Genomic DNA, 9,208 nt, shown 5'->3' with positions numbered 1-9,208 from the left:
TTTCAGAAAAACTTTAGTATTTTTTTAATTAACATTATTACTTTACAAGTCCTCAATGAAATCTTATAAGTCCTCGGTGAAACTTCTTCATCTTGCTATTATTATCCATCAATTTGTAGATGGGTTGGTCCCTGAATCTGTCTATATCAATGCAGACCTGGGAAGTAACCACACAAGATATCAATAGAATGTTATGGGTTACAGATTTCAGTCCTAGGTTCCAACCAGACTTACTCCTTTAATATGTAAAACAACAAAAGAGAAGGAAAAAATAAATTGAAGTAGGTACTTAATATTATAAACTTCAGAATAGGATTTATCCAGGATTAAATAAATTTGTTTAGGAGCTAGGCTCATATAAGCTATTGGATAAAAAATCATTTTAAAACAAAAACAGATTGTAGTACCACCTGCTCTTCTAATACATCATTTGTCCCATAGCATGAAAGGACAAAGATCATCTGTTATGCATTTTCTTGCTTTTAGTGATTAATATGAGATACAGATAATAAATCAGATTTTCCTAAACCCTTTACCCTCTGCCACTACAAAAAAAATGTATGGATAAGACTCCCTAATTTTTAACGCATGAGGGACTTTGATGTGAAGCAAGGCCTTAAGAATTTTTGAATGAAAATTTTAAGTGTTGTAGGAGTTACTGATGTATAGTTTAATCTATTTGCAACTAATAGCCAAAGAGATGAATTCTGAAGTGCCAGGCCTGAGTTATTCACCATAAAATGCCTTGTTTAATGCTTCTTTAATGAAATCAAATCGTTAAGATAATGAAAATAAAGAGAAAGGTCAAGTCACCGAGGATAAGCCACTTAACCTTATATCTTATTGCATATAACAGCACAGAGTAGGAAACCAATCTTCATAAATTGAATTTATTTCATATTCCTAATGCTTATGAATAAATCATCTTCTGTAATTAAATAATGTGCACTGCTTTTCTGAAAAACCTACCATCACTTGTTAGGATTGGTTCGGGTTTTCCAGATTTGATATATATCTTCTGGGGAATTCCCTATGGAGTCAAAGTGGTATGCTGTACCCTTGGGCACTTACTGCATCTCTCTGAGTATTTGAGAAACAATAGAAGAAAGAGAAGCTAATAAAGACTTTAGTAAAACAGCTCAAGATAATTCTCTCAACTCCCTAAATTAGCCTGGAATTACATTTCTTTTCTCACAAAAGAAAGCAACAGGTAACATCACTATTCTGTTATAACCTCTTCCCACAACATTTCACTTTTCAGAAATGTAATTCAGAAGCTGTACATTGCAAAAGTACTTGTGGGTGTATGGACACATACTTTCATAAGCACACAATTAAAAGGCCAGTTTGTTTTTTGTTCCAAATAATTGTTTTCTATTTCTGTAAATATAATTCTCCCCAAGTTATAAAATATTAATATATTTGAAAGGAAGGAATTCAAAACTAAGGATAACATTGTCTTTTATCTTTTAGCAGCATGCTTACTTTTTAAAATAAGCTTCATCCTCCTGGAATTTTGCTGATTTTCACCTAAGAAATATATATAAATTTAAGGTTTTTATTTTATTCAAGTTTCATTCTTTATTCATCTGAAGCTTAAATGGGGATGATTCAAGTCTATTTCTGATAACTAAAATAAATCAAATGGAAAAGGTAAGCACTTATTTTCTTTATATAAAATTTATCCCACTTCCCATTGTTTTCTGCACAATAGGACATTTTGAGTTAAAAAGCAACTTTCTCTGTGTCCATATGTCCTATAAGAGAAGCAATCAACTTTTTTTTTTTTTTTGCAGAACCCCTCAGGAGTGATGACACACTCCTAGCACACTCCCTAGAATGTTCACTCTAACTCCCTTCCATTTCTTTGCCTTTGCATTGGAATGCAAGTAAATGAGAATAAGAATTCTCATCATAAAATGGCTAACCTTGAATGTACTCTGCTTTGTAAAGGAAATAAAGCAACGATTCGTCAAACTTCCATAATGTAATTACTATTGGTAAATAATTACTGATGACATATTATAACCCTTCAGTAGAAAATCATATCTTCAATTTTTTAAAAATAAGATTTGCTTGTGTATATTCAATTTCAAAAACTAAATCACACTATTCCTATTAAATGTACCTATTTTTTCAGACATGTAATTTGGAGCTGTTAAAAACAATTTTCCCAGGGGGAGGCGGGGAAGAGCAAAAATCTATCTAATGGGTACAATGAACACTATTTGGGTGATGGGCACACTTATAGCCATGACTCAAGCATTACAAAAGCGATCCAAGTAGCCAAAAACATGTGTACTGCCTTAATATATTGAAATTTTTAAAAATTGAAAAAAAAGTTTTCCCATCCAAAAACTAAGAAAATACATTTAGCTGTACTTCCCAGAATTGAAGGCTGCAACATTTATCTCATCTTTTTTCAGGTTATGTCTACCATTTGCACAGAAGTCTTTCAGTATCTGACTTTGACACCAATTATTTAAAATTCTGAAATGCTTGAATGGCTTGAGTTAAGATTAATATTTTATAAGCTACTTCCTGTTACTCTTTCAAACCTAAAGCATAACTGACTGATCCTATGCTCTAAATAAAACACTACACATTATAGTTTGATTCAACCGAAGAATAAATGAAAAGTTCCCTTCAATAAAAGTCTCAGTCACATTTAGAAACATCTACCCAAAATATTTAATAAAAAATAAGACTTTTATCTTTTGACTCTAGCTAAGGAAGCACATTTACTAATGATGGTTAAGCACCCAAAATTTCATTTTTAGAAAAAGTTTGCAGCATTGACAAAAGGACACCTTGATTATACTGAAATGATCCTTGTAAACTAACAGTGACTTCATTAATTAAATGGTGGGAAAAGTTACTAAAAGAATAAAAATCCAGCTGGGTGCAGTGGTGCACACCTGTAGTCCCAGATATCTGGGAGGCTGAGACAGCAGGATCTTTCAAGACCCTGGGGCTCAAGGTCAGCCTGGGCAACATAGTGAGACCCTGTCTGAAAAAAAAAAAAAAAACTTTAAAAAATAAGTAAAAATTCCTGCTAATAAATGCAAAAGATGTCCTCACAGTGAAGCAACTTAAACATATGGGGCCAGAATATGGGGCATCTTGCCTAAACGAACATGTGACAAACGTTAGTATTGTTCACTGAGGATGGTGACATCGATTGATAGTCTAACAAACAAATGGGGGAATAAAACTATACCAGATTAATGTGTCTGATGGTGAGTAAACAAATGTAACTTGCTGAACAATGCTTACAGCATTCCATTCCACTTGCCCTCATGCACAACTACATGAAGGTAAGTGATCATTTCATATTTGCAAAGCAGACATAACTTTTGGAGAAATATTCTAGGCACACCTTGAACCACAGTTATTTGGACAAGAGTTTTATGAGTGTGTGGAAAATTTCCTGGAAAAAATTAGAGAAATACCTTTCTAAAAAAGTGGTTTGTCTGCTTCACAATCTGTGAGAGTTAAAATTATATAATTTACTTATAAAGTAAGTTATAAGACAATTAACCAATTCATCATTTTTCAGCTATTACAAAAATGGTAGCAGGGTTTTTACAAAAAGTTTTGCTCATTAAGATGATGTGTGACATGTTAGGGCTAGATTTTAAATGGATATGAACAGAATATAGGAATTAACAGGAAAATATAAATAGGTTCGCCAAACATTATCTGTATTTCCTTTTTCCCCATGTCACTTGTGCTCACATCTGGTTTTATAAATGAACAAGACAAAGCACTTTATCTTTAGGAAGTACTGAAGAGGCAACTGCAGAAACAAATCATTATGAAAAGGTTAGTTTTAACATAATAGTTTAATTTGAAAAATCAGACTTTAAACCTGTTTACTTATATATTAATGTGTGAATTAATTTTACACTAAACATTTATTACTCCTATAATAAAAAACTAGGCAATAAAGTGATGAAGAAATGCCAGTAACTATAGCTAGGTCAAAGACTCAGAGACAGCTGTCATGGTTGCCTTTAATGAACTACAAACTTGGATTAGCATTTTTAAAACAATTATTATGATGGCTAATTAATTTTTTAAAAAAGAAGTTTAATTAACAAAGTAAAACAATCAGGATGTAACATAACCTATTTTTTTCTGCAATTGTAACAACATGAATCACAGTTATAACAATTGTAGACAAATATTTAGTATTACTTGACATTTCAGGATAAGCAGTATAGAAGGCACATGAGAGTAAGAACATGATGTTTGAAGACAGAGAGTGGACACATTAGAAAACCAGCTCAGTGTCCTTTTATCTAGACAATCTCAAAAATTACTTAAATTCTTTGGGCTTGAAAAAGAAAAAATGTTATCTACATCTGGGCTTATGTCAAGGATTATATGAGATTATATACATAAAGTGCCTGGCACATAGGTACTAAATAAACCATTGCAACTGATCATTACAGTTGATAGATAAAGGTTTCTGTGAATCAGCCCAGAAACACAACAGAAGACTGCCTGGATATTAGGAAGGGCAGCAAAGAGGGCCACCCAGGATTCAAATGACATACAAAAGAACTTTTCCATCAATAAAAACTGAGAATTGTACATGACAGGAGGGAACACAGAATTTACATATCTCATTTTTTTAAAATTTATATACACTGTTAAGAGTGATTTGATTCAATTATAAACATTCAAGTAACTAGACTCTAAATATTATAACAATCAAAATCTTTATAAATTTACCTTCAAATTGAATGCAAAACTTCAATTATACACTAATGAGGTTTTTTGTAGTACTCTATCAAAAGCAAATATTTTTATGTGGAAATGTAATGAACAGTGTATTGCTCAGGCCACACAAGCCTAAGCTCTTATGGAAAATAGTTAAACTTTCCTAATTACGAAAATATTTAAAATTTATAGGCTAAATTGTAGGGTCTGTAAGTTATTATTGAAAACCACCATAGCTCTATTGGCTTAATTTTTTTTATGTTAGTGATCATCAAAATACTATCTTCAGCTTTAAAAGAACTATAAAATTTTATTGATACTGATTACCCTATATAAATCACCATATGGATATGTATGGTATAATTTAAATGACTTAATCCTATCTGTAAGGCTTTTTGGTCTACAATTTAATTATAAATTGGATGCAGATTCAAAAAAGATGGCATATCCATCCTTTCACTGGCACTCCAAATTTCCTGAGCTGCAAATAATATTTCCCCAGATGTATACTTCATTAAGAGAGAGAGAGAGAGGAAAAAATATATTGAACAATTCAACTGGCATTGAACCATAGCATATTTAGTTGATATCCAGACTCTTAACATATAATAGTCTAAAATTAAATTTAGTCTGAAAATCTCTCACTGATATTCATAAAATCGAACCTGATTTTGCCTGACACTAAATTTCTAAGCACTGACATTTCATTTTGAAATGAAAACTGAAAAATTCAAGATAGTCAAAATGAATCTTTAGGAATTAGGCACATTTTCGAACTTTATTTAAAGGAAATGGTGAATTTTCAACTTTATTTTCTTTCAATTATTGAAAAAAATCTCCTTTTAAACCCAAATTCTCCACAATTTTTTAAAGCTTTTTTTATAATCACTTTTTTCTACAATAAAATTCTTTAATTCCAGGAAAATTATTTAATCTTAACAAGTTGTCTGCATGTGGATCAAAAAAGACTGCGACGAGAACAAGATACCTAGTTATAAACTGACTTATGGATTATACTGTACACTGTACACACCGCAGGGATTCAAAGGGAGGACCACGACCAGTGAAGCCCAGCAGCAGTGGCAGTATAAGCACGTTAGAATTGCAGAATCTCAAACCCATTCAAGCAGAACCTGCATTTGACTGAGATTCCTAGGTGATTTACATGCAGATTAAAGTTTGAGCTGCAATGATAAAACAATCTGATACACTAATAGTAGAAACATCTGATTCTTGTATCTTAATAATGACATTAAGTTGATTCAGTGATAGTTACTGTATATTTAAAAGCTAGGAAATTTGGGCTGAAAGGCTCTTCAAAACTATAATTTCCCCTAAATTTTCACCCACAGGAGTAGATAGAAGGGAAAAATCTATTAGAGATCCATTTCATCCTTAATTTAAACTCTCTCTTCCCTCTCACTCAACTATCACTTTTCTTTTTCTTTTGAGAGTCCATGAAGCCAATTTCAGGAAACTGATTTCAATTGCATTAGACAACAGCTTTCTACTGAAGTGGGATTATTGAAGGTATAAAAACTCTGCTTTTAAAAAGAGATCACACAATTATCTGGCTTCATTTCACAGGGGGCAAAATCTTTGTGCTATTTCTAGCAACACAATATAGGTACATGAAATAAACTTTCTCATGTAATTCTAAGAATGTTATATTTGGGGACAAAATAAACCAGTTGTTCTCAGAATGAAAGCAATAAATGGTCATCCAAATTACTCAAGAAAGTAATATTGAGTCTTTGTCTTCTTTTAAAAAGTAGATGATTGCTTGAAGTTCTAGAGAATCAGAAATAGTTCAAACTGAGCTGCACAGGAAGTAGGAAATAAGGCTCATCATGTCCTACCCAAGAGAATCTGAACAGCTGCTCTTTAATTTGGGAGACTGGATGATGACTGTGACAAGTGAAAGTGCCTAAGATTTTACTGCGTTGGAGTCTGAATATTTTTTATACCCTATTTAACAAAATGGGAAAAAGGAGATATTAACTGCAAGGAAGAAGAGAGACCTGGAGACAGAGATATTTCCCCTATCCTTTACGTAATAACATGGATTTAGTGGTAGGAAATTAGCATATATACATATATAAGAAATAAGTGTCCAAAACATGCTCTCAGTTCTTGATAGGCCATTAATCACTATAGGATTAAGCAAATCAACCTTCCAATATCCACCAGAATTCACCCACGGAGGCTAAGATACCATCTGGCTGCTACTCGTCTTGCTAATTTCTAGTCCTTCCTCAGTGCTAACCTTCAAGTAATAAAAGTAGTCTCCTTGAAAGACTTGATTTAAAATAAAGGCATTTAAAAATATATTTTGAAATTGTCAAAGGAGGTCATCATACAATTCAGAATATACTATTTTCATCTGGGCCCAATTTTTCCACATTACCATTTAAAATGCAATTACATGATTTATACTAAGGAATCTGAGTTTTTCATGTAATCATTCAAGAATGCAAAGTAGATTAATTAAATTTGGGGGAAGTCTATCTTTATGACCATTCAAGAAAGATTAATATATTTTCTCTATAGAATTAGAGAACTTAATCATGGATTTATGGATAAAGCACACATACTTTTGAAATAGAAGTTAATTATCAGCAAAGAACTCACAGCATATTATCTACATTGATATATCCCAAGTATATATTTTAATTTTTTGCTTCCAACAAATACAGTAAGTTTTTTGTTAGCTTCACAGTCATCTAACAGAATGGTACTACAGAGAAGTGTTTTGTAATAAAGGATCTTCATCTGCAGACCCCCCTATTATCAAGAAGAAAATATTAGGAAGCTTAGAATTGCCTTTTAAAAGTGATACTGTGACTTAAATGTTACTTTTTTATATAGATCACATCTCCATACACAGAATGGAATGGCTGATGGTTCACAGTTGGATTGTAGATGTCAGGAACATGGCTGATTTTGGAATAAGGAATTAAAATACAATATAAACAAGAGACAGAAGAAGTATTATCAAGTCATCAATTTTTACTCCTGCAGGTGTTGGGATCACTGTGGGATCAAGCAAGCATCCTCTTTTCAGGGTGTCACAAAGGCAGGCTACAGTGGCGGTTATGTTGAACTGGGAAACCTGTTCCATTTCCAGCTTAGCCATTACCCAATGTTGTTGGGCAAGTCATATTTCTGGGCATTAGTACTACCATCTTTAACTTGAAGTTATTCACTGTATCAGTGATTTTTACACTGCGAATTCTGGATAAGTAGCATCTAAGAATTTATTAGAAATGCTACTTTCAAGTTAGTTCTCTTTCCCATCTTGCAAGATGGCGGGTGAAAAAGTTGAGAAGCCGGATACTAAAGAGAAGAAACCTGAAGCCAAGAAGGCTGATGCCAGTGGCAAAGGGAAAAAGGCTAACCTCAAGACTAAAAAGGTTAAGAAGGGGAAGCCCCACTGCAGCCGAAATCCTGTTCTTGTCAGAGGAATCGGCAGATACTCCTGATCTGCCATGTACTCTAGGAAGGCCATGTACAAGAGGAAACACTCAGTGGCTAAATCCAAGGTTGAAAAGAAAAAGAAGGAGAAGGTCCTCGCCGTTGTTACAAAACCAGTTGGTGGTGACAAGAATGGTGGCACTCGGGTGGTTAAACTTCGTAAAATGCCTAGATATTATCCAACCGAAGATGTGCCTCGAAAGCTGTTAAGCCATGGCAAAAAACCCTTTAGCCAACGTGTGCGGAGACTGCGAGCTAGCATCACTCCTGGGACCATCCTCATCATCCTCACTGGACGCCACAGAGGCAAGAGGGTGGTTTTCCTGAAGCAACTGGGCAGTGGCTTGTTACTTGTGACTCTGTCCCTCAATCGAGTTCCTCTGCGAAGGACACACCAGAAATTTGTCATCGCCACCTCCACAAAATTGATATCAGCAATGTGAAAATCCCTAAGCATCTCACTGATGCTTACTTCCAGAAGAAGCAGCTGCGGAAGCCCCGACACCAGAAGGGTGAGATCTTCGACACAGAAAAAGAAATACGAGATTACAGAACAGCGCAAAGTGGATCAGAAAGCTGTGGACTCCCAAATTTTACCAAAAATCAAGGCTATTCCTCAGCTCCAGGGCTATCTGCGATCTCTGTTTACTCTGACAAATGGAATTTATCCTCACAGATTGGTATTCTAAATTTTTACAAAGAACCTAATTAAATAACTGAAAGATAAAAAAAAAAAATGAAATGCTTGGGTGGGGTTCAGCAATTTGTGTTTTAATAAGCCAGCCAAGTGATTCTGATGCACTCTCCAGTTTGGAGACCATCGGATTGTGTGATCATCTAACTATGAGGGAAGCAGTAGAACCACCTATTTATGAGCTTGTTAAGTCAGGGGCTGTGTCTTAGCATTAGCACCTAGAATGCCTCTGTGAATGAATAAATGATTGGGGATATCATCTTCATAGTGAAGTCACCTCTGCTCCCTCCCGAATTCCAATTACACTTAATC

At 33.9% G+C, this 9,208-nt stretch overlaps 1 pseudogene; it reads left to right on the top strand.

Moving 5' to 3' along the window:
* Positions 1-8,019: 8,019 nt before the first annotated feature.
* Positions 8,020-8,926, top strand: LOC123630192 (annotated as a pseudogene).
* Positions 8,927-9,208: the final 282 nt, after the last annotated feature.

The sequence above is a fragment of the Lemur catta genome, chromosome 1 (genome assembly GCF_020740605.2).
Source record: "Lemur catta isolate mLemCat1 chromosome 1, mLemCat1.pri, whole genome shotgun sequence".
Lineage (NCBI taxonomy): Eukaryota > Metazoa > Chordata > Mammalia > Primates > Lemuridae > Lemur > Lemur catta.
This window is presented reverse-complemented; position numbering and strand designations above follow the sequence as displayed.